At 35.5% G+C, this 14,665-nt stretch overlaps 1 pseudogene; it reads left to right on the top strand.

Moving 5' to 3' along the window:
* The window catches only part of LOC113058714 (roundabout homolog 1-like), a 220,690-nt pseudogene that overhangs the window by 62,544 nt on the left and 143,481 nt on the right, over positions 1-14,665 (top strand).

The raw sequence follows: 14,665 nt of genomic DNA, 5'->3' as shown, positions 1-14,665 counted from the left end.
TAATTTATGTAAAAATCTTTTTTTTTTTTTATACATTTTATTATTTCTTATTTTCAGATTTTGTCTGTACCTCAGCTTGTATGTCATTTCAACCAACAATTTTGTCCATAATAAATCGAGTGTAATTTTTTTACCAGGAAGACAACATTTTCAATGAGATGCAAAGAAAAATCAAGGTAAATTTTTATCAAGGAAATATTTAATGACCCATAATTGAAGAAACACCCCTGTATGTAACCTTGCACAACAGTAACATCGAACTACATTTTAATTGGTATTCTATGTGATTGTGTCAGTGTGCTTGAGCAGGTGTGTGTGTGCTGTCTTGTCTTAAATATAGACAATGTGCATTAGAATAATAAAGACCTGTGCAATAGGCCAGCTGCTAATTAAAATAAGGACCCAGATGCACCGTCTCTCATTTAGAGGTCACTGTTTCACGTCTGCTGCTCTTTCTTTCACAATCTCTCTCACTCTCTCTCTCTGTGCTTCAGGAGGTTTGAGGTGTCTTTAATTAGCCAACAATGAGCGGTGAATCTCAATTACTGTACGCTCCACAAGGTCAGAGCTCAGAGTGACTACATCTGAACCTCACAGCATCTGTGGAACCAATTCGGGCTTTGGACAATTGAAATGAAATGGGTTTTTGAATGAAATTGCTTTTAATTGATCAGATTACCTGGGAAAATCATAGACGTTAGCATTGTGCTTTGTGTAATATCCTGTTGTAGACAGCATAGACGTGTTGTTACCAACAGTGACAGACTGATATATCAGACTCAAATTCCCTACTCTCATTTTTTTTTTTTGGGATCAATTTTTTATTTCTTTTTCAAAGAAAGGGTCATATACAATTGTATACAATTTCTTCTACAAAATATACCATACAAAAATGACCCTCTAAACCCCTCCAATCACCCACCCCACCCAGCCCCCCAGCGGTCCCCAAGTCCAGGCCACCTTAACAAAAAAAAAAAAAAAAAAAAAAAAAATATGCAATCAAAAACAATTTGCCTACAAAATTTAAAGAAGAGAAAATAAATAAATAAAATAAAATGCAATATAAATAATAGATACTCCAAAATTAAAAACTTTTTTACAAATAAAATATGAAATAAATAAATAAATACATACAAAAATAGAGGCAATCTACAATATGATAACCTTAGGCTAAACAAAGTACCACATAAATCATGTTAAACATTCAAAATATACCCCACGTTCATTTCTACTAAACTTGAAGTTTTTCTGTTAAATCCTTTGCAACTACTTTCCATGACTCAATGGTTGAGGCTCTAGCCTTATTTATTCTGGCTGTTGAGAGTTCTAACATTACTATTTCATGAAACTGAAGTAGCCAGTGTCGCACAGATAAAGTATGAGGAGGGAGCCATCTTTGTGCAATTATCTTTTTGGCCGATGTTAGTCCTGCCAACCAGATCTTTCTTTGTAGTTCAGTGAAACCTAAACTGGAATCATCATTTAGAAGAAGCACTACTGGTTGCACTGGAATATCTTTTCCTATCATATCAGACAATATTGAAGAGATCCTTTCCCAGAACTCATAAACTTTCTCACATTCCCACACCATATGCATAAATGTTCCCACTTGTTGGTAGGTACAGAAATTGCAATGGGGACTTAGAGATAGTTTAACGAGAAAACGTTTCTTTGGTGTCCAGTACAATCTATGACAGAATTTGTAATGAATTAATTGGTGGTTTGGATTTTTTGATGCACCGAATATATTCCCCCATACAGTCTCCCAATCAATCTGGTCAACAGACAACTCCCTTACCCAAATAGTATGCAATGGCAGTTGTTTTACCTTAACTTCAAGAAGGCGAGAATAGATAGCTGACACTCCTACTCTCATTTTTTGATAAAATACAGAGAGGGTTTTTATAGCTGGACTCTATCTCACGCTTTCCACCGAGAGGAATGTGACTTCGGACTTAGCAGGTTGTGAATCATGGAAGGAATTGAAACTTTCTCGGGCAGGAGCGAAAAAACAGGTGGATTAAGAGGATGAGAGACAGCCAATAAATTAAAGGTTCTGAGAGGCAGTCCATTAGGAAAGGGGGGGGGGGGTTGCCTCAGGGGCTCTTAGGATCTGATAGAGGTCATAAGGTCATAAGTCTGCTCAGGAAGGAACTTATGGAGTTCAAAGCAGATCAGAGAGTCCTTTGAAGAAGAGGTTTCTTTCCTTTACGATGCCCTCATTTTCACACATATATGAACACAAATATTGATTGTGCACACATGCACACTGCTGTAAAATACACTGTGTCCCGGTCAAGACACCTTCTCTTGGGGTGACACTAACAGGAGAGAAGTGCTCCTTAAAACACATGTTTCTGGTATGTTACTGCTACATTATGATTTTGTTATTTGCTTCTTTAGTAGGTTTCTTAGATGTTGTTAATTTATCAGCTTTCTCTAACATAGTTTTACATAAAATATTAAAATTATCTTATGAAAGTTGATGCGTTTTAATTTGGCAACTCTGCAATACGACGGGATTATCCATTTCTCATTGGGATTTTCTTTTTATGTCGTATCATTATATTCATTAATTTATTTGAATAAATTTTGTATTTACCCTGATACAATTGTATTTATACATATTTTGTATTGTTTTTCAGTTTTATTATTTGTTTTTCTTTTTTTTATGTTTTAGTAGTTTTGTGTGTGTGCGTTTCCATATAGTTTTTATTATTATTTATATTATTATTTTTTCAGGTTTAGTTATTTTAGAACATAATGTAACTAACTGAAAGTTTTTTTTTTTCATATTTAATTTTATTTCAATTGGCTATAATAACCCTCATATAGACTTTCCAATTGACATTGAGTTTCCTTTTTTCACCCTTTCTTGTAATTAAATTTCTTGTTTTGTTTTCGTTTCTTTTTTATTTTTTACATTACTTGAATAGGACGATTTTGACATGCTACATCTCTGACACTAGGGGCAGTATAATTTTTACCTCAAGGTTTAAAGATGAAGTATGTAATCTTAGAATTGTCACCAAGAACTGGGGTCAAAATGTGAATTAACATGAGCATCGCTCTACGGTTGAGATTGTTGTTAGTAAATGCAAACTTGACTTCCTTTCAAACAGGTAAGCCTGGCTAGCCTACTTCCTTGTTTACATGAGCTTTTTAGATATAAGCTAAATTTTCCTGGCTGGATTGTTACTGGAGGAGGCAATTGGAGGTATTGGAAGTAATCATTATTTTGCTAGCTAGTCAAAACTAAGAGACTGTACACTGAGAAGGTGTGGAAAAGAGTTACAGATTTCAAGGCCTCAGAAATATAGACAAATCTGTGTAATCCAAGTTCTATTAGAGAATGAATCCCGAGTGTGTCTTTGAAATTGTAATTGTAGATTACAACATTATTTCCCCTGTTATATTCCTTCTAGATCACTGGATGTTCACACACAGTTAGATGCTCTGATGTGAAGTTTCAGGACACTAGGCCTTTTATTAGGATATACTTTATAATTCTGAGCACACGCCTAAATATGCTTCAGCAATGGAGCGATTCCGTTTTTGGCCACAATAAGGAAAGGACTTTATGGCAGAAAAGCCATAGATGGTGGTTAAGATGGTGTAGATATAAGGAAATGAATGGCACATTCATGGCACAAATGAATGGAAATTCGAGGACAAACGATGGGAGGTGTTACTTTTCACCGTGGCCTCTCTTTTGTGCTGTTCTAGAGTGAGAGACAGGCAGAAATAAAGCATTTGTTTTGGCCGATTTCTAATGCAATGGGTTAAGTATTGAAATTGTCAACTGGAGACAGATTGAAATAATTGCAAAACAATTTAAGAAATAAATGAAAGAGGGTTAGATCAGAATGAACATCTCATTCTGTTCCTGGAACATTGTCATTTGCAGTAATGTTTTATATTTCCAGAGCTTGTATGAAGGGTCAGTAGGTGAATATTTAACTTGCACTGTAGTTTCTAGCGGTGAATGAGTTTGAGCAGTAATTAATTTGCATATACTTTGAAAAATAAAACTGTAGTATAGTATTTTTTAAATGTGAGAAAAAGTGTCTACTTTCATAGAAAGTCAGCTATACTAAAAGAACAGAATGATTATTATTAAGATGAAATGTATGTTCATTTTTGAATAATTTACATTTTTTTTTGTGACAATTTCAAGTATTATGATTTTATTTGATCTCATTTTACTTTTTATTCGATTTTTGTCTTAAGATGAAATATTCATCTTTATTTAAAAAGGGACTGTTGTATTGTTTTATTTATTTAATATTTTAGTTTAGTTCTCTCTTGGCAGTTGCTGTTAATGTTCAGATCAGTTCCAGAGTGTCAGGGCAGCACTGGACACATTATTGATTGGTGTTGACCATCAGGACACTCCTCTTTTCTCCAGCAATATGAAAGTAGCAAAACTGTTACCAGTGTCATCTGATTTGTGTTTAAGTAGATTCAGCATGCTAAACAGACATAATGCATTGTAGACCCCATCATGACCATGACTGCTGCATCCAGATTTAGTTTTGAGAGCTGTGTTTACTAAAAAAATAGAATGAAGCAGAGCGGAGGAGGTGAGGAATGTGAATTCTTCTCCTCTGATCAATATGTTTGGTTTAGCCTATGGGTGTCAAGCCAATCGGCAATCTGGACACATAACTAATCAACAGCTACCAATAAACAGAGGTGTTTGTTTGTTTGTTTAAATAAATGAATAAATAAATACTGGTCTAAATGCATCAGTATTTCAGATTAGTAAATGACATGCTATTTTAAGGTTTAGTTAGGATAGATATCACATACACACACAGACATATAAATTGTTGTTGTTATTATAAAAAATAATAACATTATGAAATATGAAAAAAAAAATCACAAATGTAATTTTATGTTATTTGTTTTGTACATTTTTATATTAGGATGAAATGCACATATTATTTCGAGTTTTTAACTTCATTGACCAACAAATAAATAAATCAATTTTAAAGAATATTATTTAAATAATAAAATGTAATATTATTTTTTAAATATTATTTAATAAAATAGTATTATTAAAAAAAAGTATATGTATATTTTCAGTTGCCACATAAATTATTTTATGTTAGTTTGTTGAAATGTATGCACATTTTTTCATTAGTTACATTTTCTTCATTAAAAATAATGATTTATTCCAGATTTTATAAAATAATATAAAAATAAATAAATAAAGCAATAAAGTACTTGTAATATAACAGCTTTAAATTATTAACACAATGTTACTAGAAAATGATGACGTCAATTTTCTAGCTTTTTTCAAATTTATCACAAATAATTTATGCAATTAGTGTGAATTGTGTGAGGTCTGTGGGTGAGTGGTGAATTACAGTAGGGCTGAAGTTAACATCTGGTTTGTGATGACACCGTAACTGTCAAGGACATTTAATACTGGTATTGTGTGAAACCAGGGATATGAAGAAGTGTGTTTGTAATCATATACACAGGTTAAAAGAGGTCTCCATAACCTGAAGGATCACATCACATCGTATGCATCCTGTATGTCAGTTAAAAACACTGACAGCCGGGTGGAGCACGCTTTCTTCTAATGAGCTGCGTCTCATTATAATGAAATATTTCAATTTGTTTTATGACCTGTAATTATGCTGTCATCAGTCATCAGTCCCTTCAGCAAAAACAAGTTCATGTTTGATTATGTGATGGGCTCAAAGTGTGCAATGACAAAAGAGGCTTTAGAATATACAGCATTGTTTTTTTTTTTCTGCAAGACAGTAAGCTTGCACAGTTTTCACATAATATAAAGAGTGAAAAAACTTTCATTTTTAAGCTGCATTATGAACAGTTAAGTACTAAGTTACAGCTTCAGCAACATCAGGTTTAACTTTAAACAGATCATTTATAACTCTTAAAAATGCACTTTAATGTCTTTAATAAATCACGTCATCGTGGCATATTAAATACTTGTGAGTAGACCGCAATCCCATAAAATACTCCTCAGATTTCCAGAGAAGACAGATTTCCTTTAGAAGTTCCACACATCCATATCACTTGTGTTTGTCTTTTTGATAGTTTTATTGTGTCACTGAAATGTTATATGCAAATAATCATAATTGATATAATTTGTTTTATAACTCATAATCCCAGCTTCCCCGACCGCCCACAAACGCCTTCCATCTTCCACTGCCCCGGAGCATAAATCATTTATACAGTGTTGATATACTGTGAATTCTTTACAGAGTAATCTTTCAGTAGGAATTACACCCACTCTGTCCCACAGTCCCCTCAGGTTAAAGATGGCAAATCCATTTAACAGCGTCATTCTCCTTCAGCCAAGATCTGTAAGCGAGGAGCTTGAGCTCTGAGACATTATTTCCTGGTATGTTGATAAAACAGAGCAGCGTTTCTCAGAAGGGATGCAAATACTGCTGTCGAACTGTGGTGTCAGTGAAATGCATATACAGTAGTTGCACAAGTTGTGGATGTGAATGTTTGTTTGTGAGCCTGGAAAAGGCAGATAGGCTCTCGCTGTTTGTTCAGCTTGCCTGACTCTGGATCAGACGGCTGGTGAACTGTGACCAAAGCTTTCAGCTGAAAAATCACACTCTAATTATTCTTGAAGTGTAAATTATCTGCTCCGGTAGATCCCGTTTTTCATTTGAGTGTATAATTTAAAGAATTTCAGTATTCATTTTATTCTAATAACGTGATCCTTTGAAATCCATAACTGACTGTTAAAGGGCAGTTTATATATATATATATATAAAAAAAGAAAATAATCTTAGGTTATTTATCTTTTTGAGCTTAAAACACACACACACACACAAAACCAAAAACAAAGTACATACCATATTTCAAATCTCATGAATCTTAAGCGATTGTTAATTAAAAATGACTTTCTACCTGTATAAATCTTGAGAATTGTATTGTATAAGTCATCTTTCTTTCATTTCTCCCTCACACATGCAAATAAGTCCAAGAATGAATCATCATTATGTAGAGTTTTTTTTTTTTCTTAATGAAACCTTGACTCTTTTGCCCACAACAAAGTGCAGCAGTGGTTGAAGATTGATGTGATTCAGACATGAACATGCGGTGAAATAATGCCGCTTCAAAGCCTGGAGCTCTGGTGAATTAGCAGAGGTTCTGTCACCCTCTTAATAAATCTAGAAGAATTCCCCTGCTATTGTCATGGTGGCACGCAGTGGCTGTAAGCCTGAAGGAAGCTTGTACTGTTGAAAGACTTTTTCTAATAGAAATAGAAATTTTGAAAGAACCGTGACCTTGAAGGAATGTACCCTGGACCTCAGAGTTAGATTTTAGAATGAATGTCTCTATATGACTGTCCTTTATGGAGCAAATTATTATTGACATCATTTTAAAAGAACAACTTTGCACTCACCAAGGCTGTATCTTTTTGATAAAAAATACAGTAAAAACAGTAATATTGCAAAATATTTTTAAAGCATCATTACTGATCTTGAGTGTCATATGCTGATTCGCTGCTCAAGAGACATTTTAGAGTTTTATAAAGATTCAAACATGTGTAATGCTTAATATTTTTATGGATTTTTTTTGTAATAAATTTTTTTGGGCCAGGAGTTTTTGATTAATCAAAAGTTCAAAAGAACAATGTTTATATAAATAAACATAACAGTGTTAAAAGTCTTAGTCACGTTTGATCAATGTGTCCTTTCTGAAAAAATTCCATTTATTAAATTTTTTTTTATAAAAAAATCTTACTAACCCCTATACTTCTGAACAGTAGTGTAACTGGGGTATATATATATATATATATATATATATATATATATATATATATATATATATATATATATATATATATTTGAAAGTTCTCAAAGTTACACTTTTACATTTCAAATATATTTTTAAAGTACTTTTAACTTCTTTTCTTTGACCTCTGTGTCACCTTTTATTCATATTACATTAGAACAACAAAGGAAGCCATTGGTTTGTATCAACTTGATTTGAACTTGAGCCAACATAAGCACCAAGGCTCAATTTATCAATTTAGTGTCTTGAGAATGGCTTTTAAGTACACAATTACCTTCAGAGACCAAATAAACTTGAAGAAGAGCTCAGATAAAAAAACCTTGCAAAGTGTGTCTGTCGGATTGAAGGTGGCTTGTCCTTGTGGCGATCATTAATCATGGCTTTTATAACGCTGCATTCAACAGCTGTGCCCTTTCACCACAGTCTTCAGGACCTGAAGTGGCTTTCATTTAGTCGTCACAGAAAAGCTTATTGTACTGAGAGCTTTAACCTCTGTGGCCTGAGCGATGCCCATCATGTGCTCTGTTTAGCTGCATGAGACCTCGCCAGCTGTTCTGACTTTCACAGGCCTGCCACGAGTTTGACGTAGATTGATTGGATTATTCCTAGAGCACTTGACCGCGGTGACTCACTGAGCCACAAGCATTCGCACCGGTGCTATTCAGAAGTTCTCCTTGTAGAATTGCTGATGTTTTTGGACAGCGGTTGTTGGATATGTTTCAGGTCAGGTGGTCAGAAGATGATTGACTGGTTTGTTTGGCGTTTGCAAGCTTAGTTGAATATGTGAACAAGCACCTGGATAATGCATCCAACCACGTTGCTTAAAATAAATGAGGAAGCCCCTCAAAGCTAGTCTGCCTTGCTTTATTTTTAAATTGTCATATTGCTTTATTATCAGATGAACCGTCTTAACTTTGCATTAAACCTAATGGGGAGTGAATGTCATTGTCTTATTGCATTGACTGCCGTTGAACATTGGAATAATGTACTTGGCATTTACGACACTCAACTGGAAGACTGGTTCAAGTGGATATTGCAGTTCAATTTGAATTACTTTTTATTTAAATTAGTCTGACTTTAATTAATTTTACCTTTTATACCACAATCAAGCAATCATGTTTAAAGGTATCAAACAATATTTAATGGTTTTTTTTTAGATCCCTTCTTACTGAGATTGGTTTGTCGTTTATATATAAGGGATTTATATAAGCACGTTTGTTTTTTATGTCAGAAAAACCACAAATTATATGTCTTTAAATATCTCATGTATTTATCTTATACATCAGTAAGATTGGAGAACACACTTCTTGCTTTAGGTTCCTGCTTCTTGTTTTATTTCTTTACAGAAAAAGTTTTGTCATGATAGCACAGTTTAAAAAAAAAAAAATGCAATTAATGATTTTTCATAAATTTCCTGAGATATCTGTTTTTCTTATACAATAATGTGGATATGTGGAGAACAAATGAAAACTAGAGACTAGAGTCATTTCTTTTGTTTTTTCCCCCCTGAGATTTATGTTTTTTTTTTCTTTTTCTTTACATAAATGATACATCTCTACAATATACTGTTATTGTTTCATTTGTTTCTATTTATATTTCTCTTAAGGTGCCTTAGGGGAAACATCTGAGACATTTGAACTTTCATTAAAGTTGAAACTTCATTAAAACATAACAATGAATTACATTAGGTTTCATAAGCTTTAGAAGAGCAATAAAAAGTGGTCCAATACTAACAACCTCAACAGCACTATACTGTAGATATGGAATGTCTATAAACTTTATTTAATATCTAGATGGTCTGATTCTCCTAAGCTCTGGTTCTGTCTTTCGAATAGACAAAACAGCAGATTAGAATAGTGTGCACGAGAACGTTAAAATTATAGATTTGATTGATTTTATCATTGTTGGATTGTTGCTGGCACAAGCTGGTTAATATGATTATTGCTGCATGTATCATTAAATATGATTAATTTATGATCTTGTCATATCATTTAAACAAGTTTCCAACATGATAACATTAGGTATTTTCAGCAAAGACATTTTGGATCTATTTGTAATCAGAAGTAGTATGTTCTTCGTATGTGTGCTTTGTCCTTCCACAGAATCTTTTAACATAATCTTTGTGAATTTGCAGTCTAGTTGCACTGTTCACATAGTTATTTCTCTCCGCACGTGTTCATTGTGTCCTGCTAAGTTCGATCATGTGACTTAATTAAACCCCTTTCATAAGTCAGGTCCTTTAAGCAGAACTAAAAATGAGAAACTGCTATCAAAAAAAAGTGTTAGTGTACTGATTAATACTGTGATTCATTTTCTTAATATTTCCCCTGGTCTCTCCTTCCTTGAAAAATAATTAACCGAGTGATGGCGGACTCAACAAATGGCCTTGATTTTTAAAGCCATTGAGATAAACGAACCCAATTACGGTTGTTGTGTTTATGTCTGGGCCCGCTGTTATTGAACTAGTTCATCACCTTCTCCTTAAATCAATAAAGCCAGAAAACGAGAAAGCAGGGTGTGTGTCTGAAAATAAGTGGGCAGCCGGGGGTTTGGGGTGCATGGGGAACATCCTATGTAGACATGTCAGCTAGCCGCATAAGGTTTGGTTTAATTAGCCATCAGGGGAGGAAGGGTGTTTTGGATTGGTTTGTGTGGATCAGGGCCATCTGAATGTGAGGGAGCACCAGGTTTTTGTTTGTGTGTCCTCCAGGGCATCTGGGTACACCACCTGTCAATGAGTTGTGGAGCGTACTTTCTAAACCCTACCATAAATCCCAAATTCTACGGTCTGTGCAGTTTTGGAGCTATGATAGTCAAGGTTTCCTTGTCTACATTGATTCCCCATGGGGATATATAATATTTGTAATATTTTATAAATATAATCAAGATTTCCATATTTTTTTTTTTTTAAGTTGTATGCATATTATCCCAAATAGCTGATCTATAGATGTAAATGTAAAGTTTAAGCTTATACATTTGTGTTTAGTTGTCGTGTAGAATTTTGTCAATGTTGGCTATTCCGGTTCTTTGGAATTCTGTGGGTTGAGCAAATTGTGCAGAGACAGGTTTTATGTTTGTCAAGCATGTACAAATTAATTGATTAAAAGCTGTAAATATGTCTGTGCTTGTAGACCTGGTATTAAAATCTTATTTATTGAGTCATTTGCATCACAAAGAGCTCAGGTTTTGGGGTTTGAACAGAAGCGCTAATGGTATGGTGAAGTCAATATGGTGTCTATACACAAACAGACAGACTCAAGTAAATGTGTGAGTTCTACGTGTTTGCATGCATGCTGTTAAATGTTCATAAAGTGTCCTTTTACATTGCTAAAAGTGTACAAATGTTAAAAATGTGCAAACATGTATTTTCACTGCTTTAATGCTTCCAACACAAGCTAGCCAAAAGTCTCATGATGGTCACGACCTTGAGATTCTGTGAATGTACCCAGCGAGGTGTTTGTTGAGATACTGCCATCTCAGCATAACGCAGGCTAAAAGTGGCATTTCACTAAACGCATCAACAGAAGCGCTAGCTAGTGTGGCCCAAGTCACACTAAAAACAGGCATTTGAATTCTCCTGAAAATAATTCAAGCACTCAGTAATGACTTTAAAAAGTTGAAACAGCAGCACTGTTCGTTAGAGAGCTCTAGCGACAGCGTGAATGAAAGGACAGACAGTGGTCACACTTCCCCGAGCTCTAAGTGCTCTCCAATGACTTCCTTTTGTTTTGCCTGTCTGCCTTTTATTCTCCGTAAATTATGTCAATCTTCATTCACGATCCTGACAGGATGCTTCCCAGTCATCTGGCCCATTCTGAGCACCTTTATTTTAAACAGGCTCCTTCACCTCCCCTCATCCCAAATTAACCCCGTCAGTGCCTAACAATGGAAGTGGGCATGGCTCCAGTCTGATTTATCCCACACTTCGCCATGATGGGGGGCATCTGCCACACCCCCTGCCCAGTCCTCCCTTTCTAAACCAGGCATAGAGGAGGGCTGTAAGTCTGTCTTCCAGAAAAGCGACGTGCTGATTGGGGAATTAGTTTAGTCAATGACTGTATGTAGAGCTAAATAGGGTGTGTGTCAATGACTTTGTGTGTGTCGGCCTACTTCTGCCCATGCGCTGCAAGAAGCCACACATTGTCACTCCTCAGACATACACATAGACGATCAAGGCTAACTGCAACTCTTTAGGCCTGTGAAGAGAAGGAAAAGGCCACATTTAGGACTTACACCCTTGGGATTCTCCAATGGATTAATGGCTAACAATTGATTAACACCTCAGAGTTTGAAGATTGAAGTGCTTTCTTGACATAATAATGCAGTTTGGAGATTGCAATTGCAGACCTTTTAAAAGTTGCTGTCTACAGAGCCTAGTGCTCCTCATCTGTTGGTATCAGGGATACTGGGGGCGCTACCATGTTGCCGTTGGCCCAATATTCTTTGCTCGAGGACTTAGAGTCTGTGTTACTTCCAACAGACACGGGGACTCAGGAGGGGACTAGCAATAGGGTCACAGAGGCCCCCACTGCAGAACACGATGACGACAACTCTCTGGGCTATACAGGTACTGCTGCTTATTTCTTACCTAAAAATACTGCTTTGTATTTACCATCGAAGAGCTTCTCTCAAATATCTTATTTACTTTAATTTATGAATTACTTTAAAACATATTTACTCTGTTGTAGGATACTTGCATGAACTTTTGACATTTTGGAAAGATAAATGAGGGGTTGCCTGGTGATAACATGGCGTTTTTATGTAGATATGACCCGTTTCTGATCCAATCATTGCAGGTTCTTCTGTAGAGTCTCTTATTCCGCTTGGGTTTTCATGAACTTTGCACAACCTTCACCTTAAGTCTGTCAGTGCATCTGTATTGAGCGACATTTTCCCATTTATAATCTGTTTATGTTCTTTAAAAATGTTACTTAAGTCAAGCTGTGGAAATTGGACACCCTTTCTATGTTATTTTCGGGAGATATGCCTGGAACATTCTGATGCTTATGACACAAAGGTGTAGAGTCAGCCAGAACCTCAATTTCCAGATTAAATGCACTCAGATGAGATGAGTCTACCTGCGAGAGGAGATCCCTGACCCTTTTTGCTTAAGTGGAAATAGAGTTCACCTTCTAGGGCCCTGGGGGCCAGAGCAGAGAATCTCCTGCAGTGTGTGTGCTGTTATGTTTGGAGAAAGCTTGCTAACATTCTGAATGGCGGCTTTGGCTTTGTGGGTGATCCTGGGGAAGATGAGAATAGCTGGTATAGAGCATAGAGAATGACACTACAGCCTCAAGAGAGCACTTTGTTTCACAATTTCACAAGGACAGAGATACTGCCTGGCTGACTGTGGTAGAAAAAAGGTAGAGTTCGAGTATTGCTGTCGACATTTTTCCTCTGACATTTCCCCAGCTCATAATACAGTTACAGAGCTAGAGGTTTGTAATGTTATGTATTGTCAGAAAACACAACAAACTCTTTTTATATGTGTATTCAATTACGTTTAAAACATTTATAAACATTTACAGAGCTCTTGATAGAAATTACTCGCTCTGTTTTAGAACCTGTCTTCTGTTTGGGGTTGGTGGGATTTAAAAAATATTTTACGTTCTTTAAAAAAGTATTTTTAATGATATTGTGGAATATTATTACAGTTAAAAATGGCTTTCTATTTTAATAATAGGAATTTTCAGCAGCCGTTACTCCAGTTTTCAGTGTCACATTATCATTTAGAAATAATTTGGATATTATTATTTGGTGTAAAATGTATTACATGTAATGTTCAATACTGGACCAAGAATAGTATATCTGCTATATATCTATATATTTAATTGCTATATGTTAAAGAACTGTACCCCTTTTCTTTTTTCTCCTGTTTTAAAATCAATTGTGCATCACATTTCTGTGTATGTAGAACGTTCCAGATAAGTCACTTAGGATGTTCCATTTCAGCTAGTGTGTTGTCATAAAAGGTGGCTATGTAAGTAGTATGAAACAAGGCAGCTGAATAGGCTTTCCAACAGAGCTGTAATCTTTGTAGACTACTTTTGTGCAAAGAATGGCCATGTATTTTTGCCTCGAAACCCTTTAGCTTCAAAAATGAGTATCAAAGATGTATCATGTTGGATTCATTTTGTATAACTGTTTGTGAAAGCAAACAAATCTCTCATGAGAGCACTAACAGTCTGTTTATTCCAACTTTTAGAAAAAGAGACTGTAGGAAAATGTTAGTCCAGACAACTTTTGCATTTCATGTGTATGCCATAAAAACTTTCTGTACCTCTTATTGAAGACTGAATCTTTGAAATATATTGAAAATCAATTTATTGGGTGGTATGATAAAATATTTAATCTGTTTGTGATATGTAGTCTTCATCTTGATGCAACAGTGCTTCAAATATTATCATACTGTGATGCTTCCAAATGCACCTGGTTTTCTGGGCGTGACAGTCTGAGACTGAATTAGTCCCGTCTCCTGTGCATCCTCATAATGGGGTCCTGCCCAGGCCTTAGAGTCCTGACTTTGAAGGCCCCACAATCATTAGTATGACCGCCTTCCTAATGCCTTGTATTATTAGGGCCATGGCTTCTGCCTCAAGGGCATGCAAATGCAAATCTCCCACATGTTTAGAGTTACATTTTTCCACCCTTCGTGGAACACAAGCACTCTTACAATGGAGCTTAAACACAAAGCGTATTCCCCCCAAAGCGTTTGCTTCTCCCAAGGGTGGAAACCATGGCAAATGCGGGTCCTTGCTTTAGGTCCGATCCCACTTGAGATGTAATTACCTCCACCGCAGTCAACCAGAGGGTTTTCGTCACAAGAGGAGAGGATGTGGGCTCTTCTTATATTCATTTTCCAATCTCTTTT

This window comes from Carassius auratus, chromosome 40 (assembly GCF_003368295.1).
Source record: "Carassius auratus strain Wakin chromosome 40, ASM336829v1, whole genome shotgun sequence".
Lineage (NCBI taxonomy): Eukaryota > Metazoa > Chordata > Actinopteri > Cypriniformes > Cyprinidae > Carassius > Carassius auratus.
This window is presented reverse-complemented; position numbering and strand designations above follow the sequence as displayed.